The sequence below is a fragment of the Balaenoptera ricei genome, chromosome X (genome assembly GCF_028023285.1).
Source record: "Balaenoptera ricei isolate mBalRic1 chromosome X, mBalRic1.hap2, whole genome shotgun sequence".
Taxonomy (NCBI): Eukaryota; Metazoa; Chordata; class Mammalia; order Artiodactyla; family Balaenopteridae; genus Balaenoptera; species Balaenoptera ricei.
In genome coordinates this window covers 16,108,135-16,128,688 of record NC_082660.1, presented here as the reverse complement: position 1 = coordinate 16,128,688, position 20,554 = coordinate 16,108,135, and the positions used below count along the sequence as shown (strand labels likewise).

General features: G+C 42.2%; 1 protein-coding gene across 4 annotated transcripts in view; it reads left to right on the top strand.

Moving 5' to 3' along the window:
* ADGRG2 (adhesion G protein-coupled receptor G2) overlaps window positions 1–20,554 on the top strand; it is a 143,856-nt gene that overhangs the window by 33,412 nt on the left and 89,890 nt on the right. For 3 of the 4 annotated variants that reach the window (XM_059910531.1, XM_059910530.1, XM_059910528.1), the window contains exon 2: window positions 18,431–18,473. The exons of the other annotated variant lie outside the window; for it this stretch is intronic. The gene's annotated coding sequence lies outside the window, so the exon portion shown is untranslated. The remainder of the gene's footprint in view (window positions 1–18,430; window positions 18,474–20,554) is intronic. 4 annotated transcript variants of the gene reach the window in all.

The window sequence follows — 20,554 nt, the reverse complement described above, 5'->3', positions numbered from 1 at the left end:
GAAAAACTTAACATAAAGCACTGTATATAAAGAACCCTTCTCTCTTTAAAAATGTACTTATTCAGTTAATCAATATTTTGATGTTAACCTTAACTATGAGCTTGAGTTGAACTATGAAGAAAAATCAGAAAGAATGACACTACAATTTGCCAAGCCCTGAACTAAACTAGGGACAAATATGTATGTTTCCCTGCAAAGTCTGCTGAATTAATTCCTTACCACTCCCCAGACCACTCCCAGTGAACAAACTGAACCCACATTTGGCAGGGTAGTGGAAGAGGAGAGATTAAACATGCACACACACTCACACACACACTCATACACACTCATAATTAGTTGATCTGCAGCAAACCTCAAGCTATCCTCTTAACTAAACTTAAATCAAGCCAATAATTCATTTAGATTTTAACCAGCTCTTTTGAAAATTGTTTTATAAGGCTTTAGTTCTTCCAGATGTTCACAACCCACAAAATTGGTTTTGGAAATAATCCTTTTTCCCTTTGCCTACAAGGAACTGCAAAGTTGAGTGTGAGTTCATTTGCAGTAGTTTTTCTTTCCGTAGGTTTCCAGATATCACTCTTTTTCTGTTTCCTTTTTTAACTTGCCATGGATTTGTCCTTCTTCCCCAATAGTATGTCCAACTCCTTCAAAATCTTTCCATTCATTCATCCATGTACTCTTTCAACAAGTATTTCTAAAGTTCCTACTATGTGCCAGGCAACCTTCTAGTCACTGGGGACTCAACAGTGAACCCAAAGGACAAAACCTCAGCCTTCAACAAAGCTTATTTTCTAGTGGGCAAAGCAGATAATAAGTAAATAAAATACACATTATGTTAGATGGTGATTAGTGCTATCTGTAGAGGAAAATGAATCAGAAAAGAGGCACAGGGAGCATTGAGGGGCTTCAATTTTAAATAGCATTTCTCTAGGTCAGGAGTTGGCTAACTTTGACCTGTAACCTTCCACCTTTTCCTGTAAATAAAGTTTTATTGGCACACAGCCACACCCATACATTTACATGTTGTCCGTGGAGTTCATTAGTTGCAACAGAGACCATATGGGCTGCAAATATTTACTATTTGGCCCTTTGCAGAGAAAATGCAGATTTTTATATATGATAACTTTTTAGAATTAATATGCATGTTGCACTTTTCAGCTTCCAAATCATCTTTACAAACACTGCCTCATTGGAGTGTGGTAGCAGTGTTGGGAGAGGTCTAAGTAGCTTTGTTTTATAGGTGACTGAACTGGAGAGGTTACTGAGGTTGTCCAGGGCTGCTGCGCTTTCAAGTGGTGATGTTTAATTCTAAAAGCTGGTGCTTTTTCCAGCCTAATCGCCTGCTCCTGATGATAAATAAAACCCAGCTTTTTAGCACCGAGAGCTTCCTAGCGTACACAACACAGAAAGGCAATACTACGTAAGCATCAAGAGTGTGGGCTGTAAAACTTGGCTGCCCAAGTTCAAATCCTCACTCTGCCACTTACCTCTGTGACCTCTGTGCCTTGCGACAGTTTCCTTTTCTATAAAGCAGTTATAATAATATGCCTTCTGGGTACGGGGGTGATACATCCCAGTTTGCCTGAGGCAACCCTGGTTTATGCCTGTTTTCTCTGCGTTAATTAATAGTGTCTCATTTTACTCTCAGGTGCTCCAGTCTGGACATTAAATTATATACGTACCCTAGCTAGGGTTGTCACTGGGATTAAGTTAGTACAAATAAAGGACTTAGAATCCTGCCTGACCATAGTCTGTGGCAGTGGTTTCTTATCTCAATGCTGTGCCTACTCATCACTTAGTTTTCTTCTGACTCATTTCTTGATTCCATTAAGTCCAGACTGGTTTCTGTCTGAAGCGACTTTGTCTGTCTGGGTTAACAGGTGTTGGAGGATCCTTCTTCTAGGGCACAGAGCCCTCCACCTGCACTGTTCATCCCCCCGCGAGCCTCCGGGCTCACTCCCTGACCTCCTTTGGCGGGTCTTTGCTCAGATGTCATCTTCTCATGATGTTTTCACAGGCCACTTCTCTAATTTGCCATGCCCTCCCATACACTTCGTGTCTACTTCCCTGCTTTAGTTTTCTACCTAATACTTACTACTAATAACATGTAGATTTTATTGAGCGGCTAATAATATTTTTAGTGTAGTTTTGTTTTGCTGTTGGATAGAAAGAAAAAAAAACAAATACACTATGCCTGTGAGATTTATTTTTCTGTTTTTAAGAACAGCGTAGCTTTATTGTTAAAATTTGAGAAATTATAGAAAACCGCAGTGAAACAAATATAATCCACCCATAGTCCCACCCCTCCCCCAGGGTTGTCATTTTGAGGTGTATTAAGAAGAAAGCAATTTTACACCAGCTCTAGAGGGAATGCATTTTCTAGTCTAATCATAGAGCTTCAGCTAAACAGCTTATAAGCAAATGAAGATTTCCTATGTTCTCTAAGTATTATAATTTTGATTCCTTTAAGATAAACTTTTCTTCATATTTTCATCTGAAACTGGTCTGAGAGAAGATATCAAAGCAATACTGGTCCAGCCTGGTCTCAGCCCCAGAAGTAACGAAAAAAACATGGCACAGCAGCTGAGTGAGACGGCAAGTTTCCCCACTTGGAATTAAGGTTTCCTGGCGTGTTGGCAATGTGTTAGTCTGACTCTTGCCAATGTGAACGCCTTAATAGAAAGGATCATGTGGTGGCGTACTTTTTATTTGCTGACTTCCTTTATAGTATGGAGCAAGTTGCACATTCTTTGTGTGTCACTCTCTCCTCTAAGAATATAATTCAGCTCCATGTGTTTGCTCCACAGCCCTCTTTAAAACTTGTAATTGTTTCATATATTTGTTCGTTTACATTTTTATTTGAGTGCCCCACCAGCATGTAAGTACCAGAAGGGCACAGTTGTATCTGTCTTGCTCACCACTGTGTTCCTAGTGCCTCACGTAGTGCCTTGCACATGGTATTTACTCACTAAATATTTGTTGAATGGGGAGTCCACTGAGCCTGGCGGCAGACACTCGCCCACTGCGCAGGGGCCCAGGGTGGGGACGACCCGTGTGCCGGATTCTCAGCTGCGAGAGAATGAAGCCCTAAAAGATGGCCCCCAAATATCCTCCTCACTTTCTCCCTCAGGCCCCCAATTCCTTTAACAAATGGCAGAGTCATCAATTCAACCATCTGAGTTGGTTTCAAGTACCAGTGCCTTTTGAGACAGGAAGCTCATTAAGACCTTCACACTCAGAGATCAAGAGGGATGTTAGCTGCGGTCTTGAGGGGTAGGGGGTAGTGGTGATAGGGTGGGAATGAGGAGACGAGCACAGGGCAGGGAGGTGGAAGAGGGCCTGCAAGGTGGGATGGCCAGGGAGGAAAGAGCGCAGGAAGGGCAGCGTGCCCGCCGCGCAGGCTTCTCTAGTCTCTGCTAGAGAAGCTCGTTCAATTTCACCTGCCGCCCAGGCCGATGAAGCAATCAGCCGCGTGCCTGACACACCTGAGCAGTAGATGATGGCAATAAGGCAATAGCTACATTTTTTTTTTTTAAAAGACACCAATTGTACTTGAACATGTTATTTTTTTTTTTTAATTAATTTATTTATTTATGGCTGTGTTGGGTCTTCGTTTCTGTGCGAGGGCTTTCTCTAGTTGCGGCGAGTGGGGGCCACTCTTCATCGCGGTGCGCGGGCCTCTCACTATCGCGGCCTCTCTTGTTGCGGAGCACAGGCTCCAGACGCGCAGGCTCAGTAATTGTGGCTCACGGGCCCAGTCGCTCTGCGACATGTGGGATCTTCCCAGACCAGGGCTCGAACCCGTGTCCCCTGCATTGGCAGGCAGATTCTCAACCACTGCGCCACCAGGGAAGCCCAATAGCTACACTTTTTGAGCCATACTCTGTGCTGAGCACTCTTCCTGTACTTACTCACTAATCCTTTGCAAGAATTTTAGGACACAAATATGATGATTATTCCCATTTTATGGATAAGGAATCTGAGGTGGTGAGGCATTAAATATCTGAGACGACTTAATCCTGCAGCTTGTGGTAGGCTAAAATTACATATTCATTCTCATCAGGACTCAGTAAAAATGTCTTGCTGTCCCTGCCCCCCCCAACTGTTGCTTGAGGCCTGGGTGGCAGAAGGACTTACAGGAGCTGCCTCTGGAGAGTGGCCTTTCTACTCTCAAGTTTGCTGACCCCTCATAGAGTTCAAGGTCAAACCAACTGGCCCACACATGATATCACATGGCTTTCCTTGCAGTGTATTAGAGAGTTACAGACCTTATAACAGGCAGGCCCAGTGCGCCTCATGGTTCAAGGAGACTTTGAGGTCTGGTGGCAAGTGAGTAGCTTTGGGACCACTTATGTGTTCTGCTCCAGTTTTCAAAAAATATCCGGGGAGTTAGACTCCTGTTGCAAGGAAAGAAAATAATACTGTCTCACCACTTGGAACACCTCGGTTTTGGAAAAATCATTAAAAAAAAAAATACTGCAAAGCCCGTGATGCTGCATGATTGCTGGAGGGTCATTAGGGAAAAGGCAGCGTCCAGACACTTGTGGGAGGTAGGATTTTTTTATAGGCTGTTTGTGTGTCCAGTTTTGCAGTTTTCAGAGGAGGACTCCACTGGGGCTGTGAATGAAAACCACTGAACCTGTCACATTGTTGTTAGCCAGGTCAGGGTGGAAAAACATCCTGACAAATTGCAGCCCTGGGTGGGTCAAAGAGGGGAACACTAAAAAGAGAAGAAAATGGATGGCCCTGCTCTGGTGTGAGGCCAGGGCTCGGTGTCATAGCCAAATTCCCTGGTGAGAGAGGAGTTTCCACCGTCGGAGGCTTTCCCCACCCTGCTTTACACCATTATTTTTTACAGTCTGAAAAAATAATTCCACTTACGGTGGAGCCAAGTAGAGTCACTTGAAGGCAATGTAAACAAAAGGAGCAGGTAGTGTTGATGCTTTAAGAGAACATCCTGATGAGGGTGGGAAAAAAATGAGGAGAAGACCAGCTAGCAAGTGGGAGATTTTCCTGGATGTAGGAGAGCTGCTTGGAATGGCATTGACTTCTGGTTTCTAAGGACCAGCCCAGCAAACCTAAACCTATAATGTAGGCAAACCCTCCTTGGGGGTCTCTTCCCCATCCCTCTCCCTTTGCCATCACTGAGCTAACAGCAGGTTCCCAGCTCAGTGCCCCTGTGTTGTCTGGGCCTGACCTCAGTGGGCTCTCCCAAGTCATCCATGCCTGTGGGATCCCTACTCACCAGCAAAGCTGATCTGATCAATGGAGTCACACTCGTCTGTTAATGACCACAGTCATTGAAATTTGCATTCTTTAATGGATTGCAATGCCTTACAAAAAAAACAAGCCTTGAGAGGTGGTCTTTTGGTTATTAGTCAGAAATTAAGAACTTTGAGGGTAGGAGAGGAGTCCTACTCTAGGCAAGCTTTACCGGGGCATCCTCTCCTTCAGTCCCTTTGATATGGAACACATTTCTCTGTCTTCCACTTCCCAAACATAAAAAGAGTCGGTCACTCCCATCTTTGTGTCCTCAAAGCAGTGCTCTTAGGACTAGAGCGCATTTTATAACACTGTTCATCTGTGCATAGGGGTTGAGTGAAGATGTTTCTTGCCTTCCCAGAACATATCCCTTTATCCTTTCCCTGTGCAAATATGGACCGGCCTCCATTTAGAAGAGAGTCTTAATTAGGAGCCACAACTTCCTGTAGATGATGTGATCAAACGTCCAAGGCTGCTGACAGGAGGATTTAGCCTAGGACTGAGAAGTGACTGCTGGGTTAGGTGAGGTGGGAGTCCTGGGCGACCTTGATAAGAGTAGCACAAAAGCCTATTTGAAATCAGTTCGAGAGAGGCTGGGAAGAGAGGAAGTGGCGATCGTTGAGTATGCCAAGCCTTGAGCAGATTCAGTTAAGGACTAGTTACAAGGAAAAACTTTGCTTCCTTGAAGGATTGTGTTTTCTCCTCTTCATGGATGAGTTCAGCATGGAACGTGATTCCTTTTCTCTCTGGGCACCAGAGAGCCATGTTTGTGGTTTGATATTTGATAATACAAATGTGAAGGCTTCATGACCGTGTTATTTGTTTTCTAATTCCCCTCCTTGGTTTTGATCTCCTTTTCTAATTTATATTCTCCTTGAACCTGCTTTTCTTTGTGTGGGGAGGGGACTACAGAATGCCATTTTGTCATCTGTGGTCTTGGTGGTTGATTACCTCCTGGCCTTTTGTCTACCATAAATCACCATACAAATAGAAGGGATTATTACTATCAAGAACAGATGAGAAGGAGGGCAAATAGTTCTCTTTAAACAGGGAGGGTCTATAGACAGTTTTGGAACATGGGAAGGGAGATATTGGAAGACAGTTGAGGCAATAAAGTCTTCCTCTGCTCTTCCAGAAGATGGCATTGAGAAATCGAGAAAAATCCTAGAAATGTGCTCCAGAGGGTATACTTCCGATTTATTCCTGTTGATGGAAGCCATTAAAATCTCTGTCCACCTGACAGTTGGTGGTCAGTTTCAAAATACATTCACACTTGCACCTAGAGAAGAAGCGAACTTCTGCAGGGAGTCCTAGGGAGAAAAGAGTTCCATTTAAAACACCATTAAAAAAAAAAAAGTGAACATTTATCCAACCCTGACATCTAATTTGCCCTTTCTAAACATTAATGTTGTAACCACAAACAAATGACAGGTTCCAGGACACCAGGGAAAAGTAAGCTTTTAAAAAGTCTGAAAAAACATCATTCAGGGGAAAAAATAAGTTAGAGTGGGAATAAAGTACAGACTATAAATGTGGAAGAGGAAAGAAAGCATTTTAAGAAATAACCTTCTTCTGGCTTCTTAGTTGTACTGAGTGGTTTGATGTCATTAGCAAGATGATCCTATTGATTTTCTTTTATTCATATAGTAAAGAAATGGAAATCTAACCATTTTACCACTCACAGTGCGTTGTTTCCTGTAGTTATAAATATATCTTCCAGTCGCTTAGGCTGGGCAGTCAGGTGAGGGAAGGGGTTTTGGGCTATGCCCCTTAAACCTTGGGTGTCTGGCATGAAAGGCCTGTTTTCTTATTGTACTTCCCGTCTGGTGGCAAGGAGTTGACTAGTCAAGAGGGGAGGGCTAGAATGCCTCAGTAGTCTACTCAGCAGGTCACTGTGATAAATGACTCTCCCAGGTAGATTATCACCAACAAATGCCCAGAGATGGACTGCCAACTCTGCCAGGAGTCCACCCTCTTGCCTGCCAGTCTCCAGAAACATCTTGCTGAATCACTTTATGAGTGAGTCCCAGAGACCGTGTCTGTAGACTCTGCTTATGCGGGCTTCAGAGGGAGTGGGCTAGAAGGAAATGAGGCCTTGAATTAGAACTAGCCCGGGACAGTGTCTTTTGTACCCAGTGGGTCCTTAAACGGGTACTTGTAGTACTTGCAGAAGGAAAAGAGGAAAGCAAGAAGCGTGGGGGGAATAATGAAAGGGAGGAAAGGTAGACAGAGAGGAAGAGAAAGAATGAAGAGGACGGAAAGGAAGAAGGAAGGTGCATAAGTTAGTTTTCTCTGTGTAACAAAACACCCCAACATTTGGGTGGCTTTAAATAAAGCCACAGCCATTTCATTTGTTCCCAGTTCTGGAGTCTGCAGTGTGGGCTGGGCTCAGCTGGATGGTCCTGCTGGTGTCAGTTTCCTCACTCACGCCCCTGGCAGTCCCCTGCCAGTCAGCTAGATGACTCTGTTCTGGGGGTTGGCACAATGGTGGTGACTGGGCACGTGCCTTTCACCTTCCAGCAGGCTAGCTCAGGCTCGTTTCCGTGTTCACATAGGGGCTCAAGGTTCCAAGAGCAGCAAGAAAGCTGTGGTCAAGCTCTTTTCAAGCTTCTGCTTGTATCACATTTGCCAATGTCCCATTGGGCAGAGCAAGTGCAAGTCTGGCCCACATTCAAGGGGTGGAGAAATAGACTCCGCCTTTTGCTAGGAGGAGCTGAGGTCACATTGCAAATGGATAGGCATATTAGCATAGGGAAAATCTATGGCCAGTTTTGCAATCTCCCACAAAGGGAAGGGCTAGAACTTTCTTTTGCTGGCAAGGTCGGCAGAGACACAACAGTATAGAGGCTGAGTTTGAGGCCCTCACCTTGAATTTTATTTAATTTAATTAAATTAATTAATTTATTTTTAACATCTTTAATTGGAGTATAATTGCTTTACAATGGTGTGTTAGTTTCTGCTTTATAACAAAGTGAATCAGCTATACGTATACATATATCCCCATATCTCCTCCCTCTTGCGTCTCCCTCCCACCCTCCCTATCCCACCCCTCTAGGTGGTCACAAAGCACCGAGCTGATCTCCCTGTGCTATGCGGCTGCTTCCCACTACCTATCTATTTTATATTTGGTAGTGTATATATGTCTATGCCACTCTCTCACTTCCTCCCAGCTTACCCTTCCCCCTCCCCATGTCCTCAAGTCCATTCTCTACGTCTACATCTTTATTCCTGATCTGCCCCTAGGTTTTTCAGAACCATTTTCTTTTAGATTCCATATATATGTGTTAGCATACGGTATTTCTTTTTCTCTTTCTGACTTACTTCACTGTGTATGACAGACTCTAGGTCCATCCACCTCACTACAAATAACTCCATTTCGTTTCTTTTTATGGCTGAGTAATATTCCATTGTATATACGTGCCACATCTTCTTTATCCATTTGTCTGTTGATGGACATTTAGGTTGCTTCCATACCTCATTGTAGTTTTTTTTTTTTTTAATTTCTGCATGTCCATATCAAGTGAACTTTATTAGTAACAATCACGATCCATTGCTATAAGAGGTGTCCATTGAATTCTGGAGTTCAAAGAGACCCAATAATTTTTTATTGTTTTTTTTACTCACAAATAACCTGTGTATGTTTATCTATTTATTTATTTATTTTCTTATTAGTCATCCATTTTATACATATCAGTGTATCCATGTCAATCCCAATCTCCCAATTCATCCCACCACCACCCCACCCCCCGCTGCTTTCCCCCCTTGGTGTCCATACGTTTGTTCTCTACCTCTGTGTCTCAATTTCTGCTCTGCAAACCGGTTCATCTGTACCTTTTTCTAGGTTCCACATATATGTGTTAATATACGATATTTGTTTTTCTCTTTCTGACTTACTTTACTCTGTATGACAGTCTCTGGATCCATCCATGTCTCTACAAATGACCCAATTTCGTTCCTTTTTATGGCTGAGTAATATTCCATTGTATATATGTACCACATCTTCTTTATCCATTCGTCTGTCGATGGGCATTTAGGTTGCTTCCATGACCTGGCTATTGTAAATAGTGCTGCAATGAACATTGGGGTGCATGTGTCTTTTTGAATTATGGTTTTCTCTGGGTATATGCCCGTTAGTGGGGTTGCTGGGTCATATGGTAATTCTATTTTTAGTTCTTTATGGAACCTCCATACTGTTCTCCATAGTGGCTGTATCAATTTACATTCCCACCAACAGTGCAAGAGGGTTCCCTTTTCTCCACACCCTCTCCAGCATTTGTTGTTTGTAGATTTTCTGATGATGCCCATTCTAACTGGTGTGAGGTGATACCTCATTGTAGTTTTTTTTTGTTTTTTTGTTTTTGTTTTTTAAAAGACTTTGGAAAGTCCCTTTTTTTTTTTTTTAATGATTTTTTTAAAAAATTTATTTATTTCTATTTATGGCTATGTTGGGTCTTCGTTTCTCTGCGAGGGCTTTCTCTAGTTGTGGCAAGCGGGGGCCACCCTTCATCACGGCGCGCGGGCCCCCCACTATCGCGGCCTCCCCTGTTGCGGAGCACAGGCTCCAGACGCGCAGGCTCAGCAGTTGTGGCTCACAGGCTTAGTTGCTCCGCGGCATGTGGGATCCTCCCAGACCAGGGCTCGAACCCGTGTCCCCTGCACTGGCAGGCAGACTCCCAACCACTGCGCCACCAGGGAAGCCCCTCATTGTAGTTTTGATTGGCATTTCTCTAATAATTAGTGATGTTGAGCAGCTTTTCATGTGCTTCTTGGCCATCTGTATGTCTTCTTTGGAGAAATCTCTGTTTAGGTCTTCTGCCCATTTTTGCATTGGGTTGTTCGTTTTTTTAATATTGAGCTGCATGAGCTGTTTATATATTTTAGAGATTAATCCTTTGTCCGATGATTCATTTGCAAATATTTTCTTCCATTCTGAGGGTTGTCTTTTCGTCTTGTTTATGGTTTCTTTTGCTGTGCAAAAGCTTTTAAATTTCATTAGGTCCCATTTGCTTTTTTTTTTTTTTAATTTGCATTACTCTAGGAGGTGGATCAAAAAAGATCTTGCTGTGATTTATGTCAAAGAGTGTTCTTCCTATGTTTTCCTCTAAGAGTTTTATAGTGTCCGGTCTTACATTTAGGTCTTGGATCCATTTTGAGTTTATTTTTGTGTATGGTGTTAGGGAGTGTTCTAATTTCATTCTTTTACATGTAGCTGTCCAGTTTTCCCAGCACCACTTATTGAAGAGACTGTCTTTTCTCCATTGTATATCCTTGCCTCCTTTGTCATAGATTAGTTGACCATAGGTGTGTGGGTTTATCTCTGGGCTTTCTACCCTGTTCCATTGACCTGTGTTTCTGTTTTTGTGCCAGTACCATATTGTCTTGATTACTGTAGCTTTGTAGTATAGTCTGAAGTCAGGGAGTCTGATTCTTCCAGCTCTGTTTTTTTCCCCTCAAGACTGCTTTGGCTATTCGGGGTCTTTTGTGTCTCCATACAAATTTTAAGATTTTTTGTTCCAGTTCTGTAAAAAAATGCCATTGGTAATTTGATAGGGATTGCATTGAATCTGTAGATTGCTTTGGGTAGTATAGTCATTTTCACAATATTGATTCTTCCAATCCAAGAACATGGTATATCTCTCCATCTGTTGGTATCATCTTTAATTTCTTTCAGCAGTGTCTTATAGTTTTCTGCATACAGGTCTTTTGTCTCCCTAGGTAGGTTTATTCCTCGGTATTTTATTCTTTTTGTTGCAGTGGTAAATGGGAGTGTTTCCTTAATTTCTTTTTCAGATTTTTCATCATCAGTGTAAAGGAATGCAAGAGATTTCTGTGCATTAGTTTTGTATCCTGCAACTTTACCAAATTCATTGATTAGCTCTAGTAGGTTTCTGGTGGCATCTTCAGGATTCTCTATGTATAGTATCATGTCATCTGCAAACAGTGACAGTTTTACTTCCTCCTTTCCAATTTGTATTCCTTTTATTTCTTTTTCTTCTCTGATTGCCGTGGCTAGGACTTCCAAAACTATGTTGAATAGTAGTGGTGAGAGTGGACATCCTTGTCTTGTTCCTGAACTTAGAGGAAATGCTTTCAGTTTTTCACCATTGAGAATGATGTTTGCTGTGCATTTGTCATATATGGCCTTTATTATGTTGAGGTAGGTTCCCTCTATGCCCACTTTCTGGAGAGTTTTTATCATAAATGGGTGTTGAATTTTGTCAAAAGCTTTTTCTGCATCTATTGAGATGATCATATGGTTTTTATTCTTCAGTTTGTTAATATGGTGTATCACATTGATTGATTTGCGGATATTGAAGAATCCTTGCATGTCTGGGATAAATCCCATTTGATCATGGTGTATGATTCTTTTAATGTGTTGTTGGATTCTGTTTGCTAGTATTTTTTTTTTTTTTTAAAGCTCAGGTTTTTTTTGTTTAAATTTTATTTATTTATTTATTTATTTATTTTTGGCTGTGTTGGGTCTTCGTTTCTTTGCGAGGGCTTTCTCTAGTTGCGGCAAGCGGGGGCCACTCTTCATTGCAGTGCACGGGCCTCTCACTATCGCAGCCTCTCTTGTTGTGGAGCGCAGGCTCCAGACGCGCAGGCTCAGCAGTTGTGGCTCATGGGCCTAGTTGCTCCGCGGCATGTGGGATCTTCCCAGACCAGGGCTCGAACCCGTGTCTCCTGCATTGGCAGGCAGACTCTCAACCACTGCTCCACCAGGGAAGCCCTGTTTGCTAGTATTTTGTTGAGGATTTTTGCATCTATATTCATCAGTGATATTGGTCTGTAATTTTCTTTTTTTGTAGTATCTTTGTTTGGTTTTCGTATCAGGGTGATGGTGGCCTCATAGAATGAGTTTGGGAGTGTTCCTTCCTCTGCAATTTTTTGGAAGAGTTTGAGAAGGATGGGTGTTAGCTCTTCTCTAAATATTTGATAGAATTCACCTGTGAAGCCATCTGGTCCTGGACTTTTGTTTGTTGGAATATCCTTAATCACAGTTTCAATTTCATTACTTGTGATTGGTCTGTTCATATTTTCTATTTCTTCCTGGTTCAGTCTTGGAAGGTTATACCTTTCTAAGAATTTGTCCATTTCTTCCAGGTTGTCCATTTTATTGGCATAGAGTTGCTTGTAGTAGTCTCTTAGGATGCTTTGTATTTCTGCAGTGTCTGTTGTAACTTCTCCTTTTTCATTTCTAATTTTATTGATTTGAGTCCTCTCCCTCTTTTTCTTGATGAGTCTGGCTAATGGTTTATGAATTTTGTTTATTTTCTCAAAGAACCAACTTTTAGTTTTATTGACCTTTGCTATTGTTTTCTTTGTTTCTATTTCATTTATTTCTGCTCTGATCTTTATGATTTCTTTCCTTCTACTAACTTTGGGTTTTGTTTGTTCTTCTTTCTCTAGTTCCTTTTGGTGTAGCATTAGATTGTTTATTTGAGATTTTTCTAGTTTCTTGAGATAGGCTTGTATAGCCATAAACTTCCCTCTTAGAACTGCTTTTGCTGCATCCCATACATTTTGGATCATCGTGTTTTCATTGTCATTTGTCTCTAGGTATTTTTTGATTTCCTCTTTGATTTCTTCAGTGATCTCTTGATAACTCATTGTAGTTTTGATTTGGCAGTTGGGATTGATTTAACGTGGTGATGGTTATCTAAATTCAGTTTTCCTGGTGAAATGTTTTCATAGAAAAGGAAAAAAGTTCACGTCTGGTTAACTTTGTATGAATACAGCTTAATATAAGACTGTCATTAAAGAAATCAAGTAGATAAGTGTTCTTTTTAAAAAAAATTTATTTATTTATTTATTTATGGCTGTGTGGGGTCTTTGTTGCAGTGTGCCGGCTTCTCATTGAGGTGGCTTCTCTTGTTGCGGAGCACGGGCTCTAGGCACGTGGGATCAGTAGTTGTGGCACATGGGCTCATTAGTTGTGGTGCATAGGCTCTAGAGCACAGGCTCAGTAGTTGTGGCACATGGGCTTAGTTGCTCCGCGGCATGTGGGATCTTCCCAGATCAGGGCCCAAACCCACGTTGCCTGCCTTGGCAGGCAGATTCTTAACCACTGTGCCACAAGGGAAGCCCAATAAGTGTTCTTTTTGTGAAATAGAAAGTGAGTGCTCTGAGAAAGAATTCATTGGTGTATTTATTTATTTATTTGGCTGTGTTCGGTCTTCGTTGCTGCACGCGGGCTTCCTCTAGTTGCGGCAGTGCATGGGCTTCTCATTGTGGTGGCTTCTCTAGTTGCGGAGTACAGGCTCTAGGCATGTTGGCTTCAGTAGCTGTGGCTCGTGGGCTCTTGAGCGCAGGCACAGTAGTTGTGGCACATGGGCTTAGTTGCTCCGCAGCATATGGGATCTTCCCGGACCAGGGATTGAACCCGTGTCCCCTGCATTGGCAGGCAGATTCTTAACCACTGTGCCACCAAGGACGTCCCGGCACGCCCTAAGTTTTGAAACACCTTTCGTTCCACCATGTTGTGTTGAGGCCTGTGGTAGCCTCACCCAGAGGGTTGGGTCTTCTGATCAGGGTCCTTCGAAAGTGGGTCCCTCACTGTGTGATCTTTAATACCCTCTTCTCCAGCTCTGGGCAGAGGTAAGCAGCAATATTCTATCCCCTGCGATACATTTGGGAAGCCTTAAGCTCGGTAAGGGGAGGGAAGGAAAAGAGGGAAACTGTGGGATGAAGGAGAGTAGAAGGGAAGAGAGAACGAGAAGACTGGAGAGAGGGGAGGAGAGAAAAGAAAGTGTTCAGTGCTGCAGAAAAATAGCATCAGACCAACAGTTGCAAGAGGTCCACCAGCTCCTTTCCCTGGCCTGGTTCATTCCACCTCTGACGCAGCCTCACCAGGGTGACCAAGAGGTCATCTTAGATGTTTTGGAAAGCAATTCCAAAAGCTCTCTTCGTCACTTCTACAGTTGAACAATGCTCCATATCAGGACATTCTTCCTCTTGTTAATTTAAATCCCTTGGACTGTGGTTTAAGCTACCTTTTAGACATCACCTTGTGCCCATGGCAGAGATGAAAACCACCTCGCTGCAATGGTTCTTTCTCAGAGGGCCTTGTATACATCATGGATATATTCATAATCCATTGTAACCTCCACCTGGACATGCAATGTGGATTTTTCCCAGTCTATTTACAGATTAAATTTTTAATACGTTCCATCGGTTGTCTGCTCCTTCCCTCCAGGTCCCTTCTGGCCATTCTGTGATTTGCTTTTTATGCCTTAGCAACATCAAACAGATTCTAAGCCCTGCCTCCTCCATGCCAGTCTTTGACTCTGTGTCTTGGTTTAGGTACTTTCCTCTCTTTGGAATGCCCATTCCCATGTCTTCACGTAAAGGGCGTTGCACATCCTTTAAGATGCAGCATGACTGTTATCTCCTTGAGGAAACTCTCCCAGATCCGTTTCCCTGCAACAGGTTAGGTTCCCTTCCTTGGAGCTCCCGCTGTGCATGTGACAGAGCCCGCTGCCAGTTCATTTGCGCTTCCAGAAAGCCTGGCCATCTGCATTCAGGCTCTAATGGTCCTCTTGCCCAAGTGCCCTTGGCACACCCAAACAGAGCGGCCCTGTTCTTTGGCACACAGTAGGCATTTGGTAAAGTTTTGTTGAATTAATTATCTTTGAAGTCTTTCAGAGCCATCTCACAATTTAACTCCTCTTGAATGGTGGCATCCAGAACTGAACAAACCAGTCTGTGCAGGTAAAGATCCTTTTAGACGGGGTCCCATCAGTAATGGGGCCACCACAAGGTTTGAGAACCATTCTTGTTTGTTCCTCGATGGCCATACCCACCACTCTACAGCCAAGACCTGCATATCCCTGACCTTCTCCTGTATATGCCCACAAGCCTAACCTTCACCATTCTCTCCATCTGTGCAATTTGCTTTTCCTACTAGTGTGGAGAAGCTTCTCCTTGCTTATTTCTACTTTCATTTTCAATTTATCAAGGCCTTTGTCCTCTGGTCCTTTCTTCCATGGTGTTGGTGTCATTGCCTGTAAGTGTGAGCCACTCTCTTCCCCTCAGTCTGGGCCAGTGATTAATCATTAGATTCTAAATGAAGCGCCGAGCCCTCAGGATGCTGCGTGTCACTGGGTTTTGTTTTGTCTTGTTTTGGTTCCTCCTTGGACCAGCATCACATTACCCAGGAGGACAGTGGGAAACTGTCTGGGGCTGCTGTTACCTGTGCCCTTTGCCCGTTGTTTTGCTGATTATTCCAGGATGTGTGGGCCCTGTGGTCGGCACCCAGGGCCTCTGAGCAGCCTCACAGGAGTTCTAATTCTTGGATGCAGCCTCTCTGAGAGCTTCCTCTGCACTGGAGCAGGGCTCTAAGTACATACAGAGATCATTTCCTTCCCACCCAAACCACTTGTACAGTCTGCTTGCTTTTTTTTTTTTTTTTTTTTTCTGGTTATGCTGGTATTACCCTGGGTTTTAGCCAGCTTGATAAATAGAGGAAGTTGGATGCCTTTCCAGCCTTCCTGATGTCATGGTTTGGTGGAGTCTGCAATTGTGGGAGGTTTCAGTTAATCCTAGCAATTGGTGAGTTTGCTGTTCTTCTCTGAGAAGCTTCTCTGTCCTGTGCCATGTCTTACATAAGTCAATATGGTTCCTTTTGTGACTTGCCTTTTCCTTTCAATGAGGTAAGAAGCCCAGACATTGGCAGGCACTCTGTTTTGTTACTGGAGTGCTGGTGCTGATCCTGGTCAGATCCTGAGTCCTGCTCAGTTTCTCGCGGAGGTAAAGGACGGTGGACGTGCGGTGGCCATAGTGGCAAAGAGGGATCCAGAGGCCGACGGATGCACAGTTCTTTAAGTTTAGGCGTCTGTGTCCATCAGCCATTTTCACATCATTGCTTTTGACATTCTCTTCCACAGCTTACTCAGGTGAGTTCTTGCTCCCTGGCTGGGAAGCTGGTTTCTTGGCTCTGAGACCAGAAGCCTTTGTGCTCTCAGTGGGGCCTTTCTAATTGTGTTAGAGCAGGGCCAGGGGAGACGGTATCCAGCTGAGCAAGTGATGCCATTTCCTAGTTAGCCTCCCTCCGAGCTTGATTTTCGAGTTCTGTTTGGAGAATCTGGATGGTTTGGCCCAGCCTCCCTCTGTTATGCCTTTTGCTAGAAGAAATACCTGTAATTGTATAAGTTAATACATGAACATGTGCCGGTGTTCTATTGGGCTTCGTCCTTTCCCCCGTCACATGCCTCTCTGTGGAGGTTTGGTGGGTTTCCTTCCAGGCTTTTTTGTATGCAGCCATACTTGTCACTATATAAATAAGCATACATATGTATAGCTTTGTTTGTTTCTTAACATATCCTAGTATCTATATTATTAAGAAATTTGATTGTATTCACTTGACTTATATGTATTGACAATCTCTATGTGTCAACACATATAGATCAACTTCATTTTTTTAAGCATTGTATAATATTCCAGAATATGGATGGACCATCATTTTTTAACTATTCATCTACTGATGGATACTTAGGCTTTTCCCCCTTGCACAAAGCTGCAATGACAGTATTTGTTTGTATATTTTTGTGTATGTGTGTCAATATTTCTGTAGGGACAATCTCCAGAATTAGAATTTCTGGATCAAAAGGTATGCACATTTAAAAATTCAAAACATAGCTAAACTGTTCTCTCAAAGTTTACATTTCCACCAGCAGTGTAAACAAGAGTTCATTTCCCCACATGCTCTCCAGCTTTGGGTATTATTAGGCTTTTTAATTTTTTCATTCAGTGGGCAAAACAAATTTCATTGTTGCTTGCCCTATTTTTCTACCTGAAAGTGTTCCAAGGGAGCAAAGAGAGCCTCATGTTGTTTATTAATAAACTTGGTTACCAGGAACCACTCAGCATGCTTTAGTGTGGTTATCCATAAGGTTTTGGAAGAGACAATGTACTTGAATTGTGAAATTTCATCAAAAACCCCTATGTAGAAAATTCTCATTTGCACAAATACGAAGTGAAATTATTTCCATACTCGAAGTCACAGTTGATTTGCTTCCTTGTTTGATTATTTTAATGTTTTTCAGTTGTTGATCCTACATTCATTCCACGTTGAATATTGGTACATGTGTTTGTAATTTGTTCATCCTAGAACAGGACAACATGCTCGGCTTTCATTTTTGCCTTCTTTAAACGTTGCTTAATGAAGTTTTTCTGACATATTAGGCTTTATTAAGAACTACTTCTTTTTACCTCTTAAAGAGCATATAATCAATAGAAACTCACCATGACTCCTTATTTCCTCTTTGAATTCATATTCTGGATCCTCCTTGAGCATTGAACTTCTGTCTTAACGGCTCATTGACTGAAGCCAGGAGTAGGTCACTTGGTTCCAAGATCACCCTATAGATTGTTAACCTCTTGCACCTCTTGATCTTTATGTCTGTATTTCACATGAGGAGATATCATAGTGTGAAGTGACTGTCATCTTTGAGCTAATAGCTGTACTGATGTTTTGGTTTTGAAATGAAGCATGATGGAATATTCTCAAAGATACAAGTCAGGTTGTCAGCAGTGCTCTCTGTCCTGGGTGGGCACACAGTTTCCTTTCCCCAGCGTGCATCTGCCTTGTCCCTCACTCAGGTAATTGCCAATGCCTCCGCCTCCCCCTTCCAACTCTGAGCCAAACTTAACAATCAGTAGAGAGTTATTTATTTAGCCCCTCTGTGGAGAAAGAATTCTGCCTCTGGCTTTGGGGATGCAAGAGACAAAAATGACCCAATCCTTGATATCAAGGAGTTTAGTTTCTAGGGAAGTTAAGTCACAAAAACTGAAGAAATAGTTAATGAAGCATGGCCTCTAGAAGAGACCACCCCTCCTCAGATCCGATCACTTCATTGTCCAGTGCCCCTGTGATGCAGTTAATGAAACCTGAGACTGAGCAGTAATACATGCTACTAAAACATTAACAAGGTCAGCCCCCAAGCTGGCTTTGAGCTTGTCTTCCAATTTGTAATAAGTTCCTTAGGAGTACGGTTTGCTTCCTCCATATCTTTTGTAACTCTGCTGCCAAATTCAAGCCTTGGTAGATAGCAAGGGGTCTGTGGGGCCTTGGCCAATGTGCTGACTGTAGTACTGAAGCATCATGGTGCCAAGAAGGCCTGGTTTCTATTGATCTAATTCTTTCCTTTTTTTTTTTTTTAATTTTCAGATTTGTGCAGTTTCTCCATCTTTTCTTCTGAACTTCCTGTCAGGTGAGTGAGCCTATTTCTGTGTGAAAATGTAGAAATGATAGACATGTTTGGTTTTTTTTTTCCTTCAAATTACCCCCCTTCATTTCAAATCCCCATCCCCTTAACCACTGTATTCTTTTTGTTTTTGTTGTTTGTTTATTTTGTTTGTAACTCTTCACTCCCACTTGGAGCCTTCTTTTCTTCAGACATTTTCTTTTCCGTGGGGATTCTATTGTTGACCCATTTCTTCTTGGTAATCCAATTGTTTTTGAATAACTTTCAGTAATGGGTACGGATTTTGAAATTACATGGTGCAGTAAAATCTGGGGAAGGAGAATGATCATTTATGTAGAACTCTTTGGGAGTTTGTTTCATAATTCTCCCCTTTCCATCTCCCTGGACTGGCTTCCCATCTCCAACAGCATTTCTCATGTTTTGAAATGGACCATTGAAGTATTCTCTCTCTTACCTGAAGTGCGGTGCTCCCACAGCTTCCAAAGCCTCCTCCCAGCCAGATTTCTGCTGCTAACTCCCTTCTAAATAGAAATTCTGAAGCCACTACTGACTTCCTGTTTCCTCTGAGACTCATAAATAGTGATTATTTATGGGACTTTCCTGGTATAAATAATAAAAATCTTGTAACCAATGAAAATATTTATTATAATTAATATAAATTATAATTATCCTATTGTAATTTAGATGATAAATAATAAACATAGTTATAGTAAATGCTAATAAGTTACTGTTAGAAACAAGGTTAAAATACCTGAGCAGAGTCACATAGCTAGTAAATGGGCAAGCGGGGACTTGAAGCAGGACTTGGCATGATGTGATGACAAAAGCAGTGAAGGGCACACAGTATTGGTGGGTGGTTCCCTTTCCTTACTACCTCACTTCCTCTCAGATGTGATCTCCTAAGGATCCAAACCCTGTGCTCTGCCTCATCCCTGCTCTCATCCCCCCAGTGCTGATCAATACCTTGAGGATGCTTTGAAGGAGTCTCCTATTTCTCTCCTCTACATAGTCATAGAGTTATTGTGCAGCAATAAATTCCAGACCAAATCAATTTAAAAAATCTTTTTTCTGGACATATACCCAGAGAAAATCATAATTCAAAAAGACACATGCACCCCAATGTTCATTGCAGCACTATTTACAATAGCCAGGTCATGGAAGCAACCTAAATGCCCATCGACAGACGAACGGATAAAGAAGATGTGGTACATATATACAATGGAATATTACTCAGCCATAAAAAGGAATGAAATTGGGTCATTTGTAGAGACGTGGATGGACCTAGAGACTGTCAAGCAGAGTGAAGTAAGTCAGAAAGAAAAACCAATATCGTATATTAACGCATATATGTGGAAACTAGAAAAATGGTACAGATGAACCGCTTTGCGAGGCAGAAATTGAGACACAGATGTAGAGAACAAACATATGGACACCAAGGGGGGAAAGTGGCAGGGGGGTGGGGGTGGTGGGATGAATTGGGCAATTGGGATTGACATGGATACACTGATGTGTATAAAATGGATAACTAATAAGAACCTGCTGTATAAAAATAAATAAATTAAATTAAATTAAAAAGAACTCTGTTTTGAGTGCCTGCTGTGGGTGGAGTTGCATGCTGCCAGGGTTGGGGTGAGGTGGAGACCAAGTCTATATAGGAGAGGATATTGCGTTCTGGTGCTTTGTTTTTGTTTTTAGGCCAAGTTGAGTCTCATGGACTATGAACAGAAAGTGTCTTTAAGTAAAAAAAAAAAAAAATCACCATTTATTTGGCCGTACCAATGACTAGTGAATCTAAATAGTGGCTGTGAGCTCTTGAGCACAGGATACATATCTGTCTTGGTTATTGTAATATCGAGTCCCTAGCATAGTACCTTGTATGTAATAGAACTTCAATAAATATTTGTAAACTAGATGAATGAATGCAAGAAATAATTCTGAAATCTATTTACATTTAGTGCTGGAGTGTACTATGAATTTGTCTTCTAATTACGCTTGTAATAGCTAACATTTCTTGTCTATACTAAGACCTTCATTATATTACCTCATTTCATCCCTACAGAATGCTGTGAGGTAGATCCTATCATTAC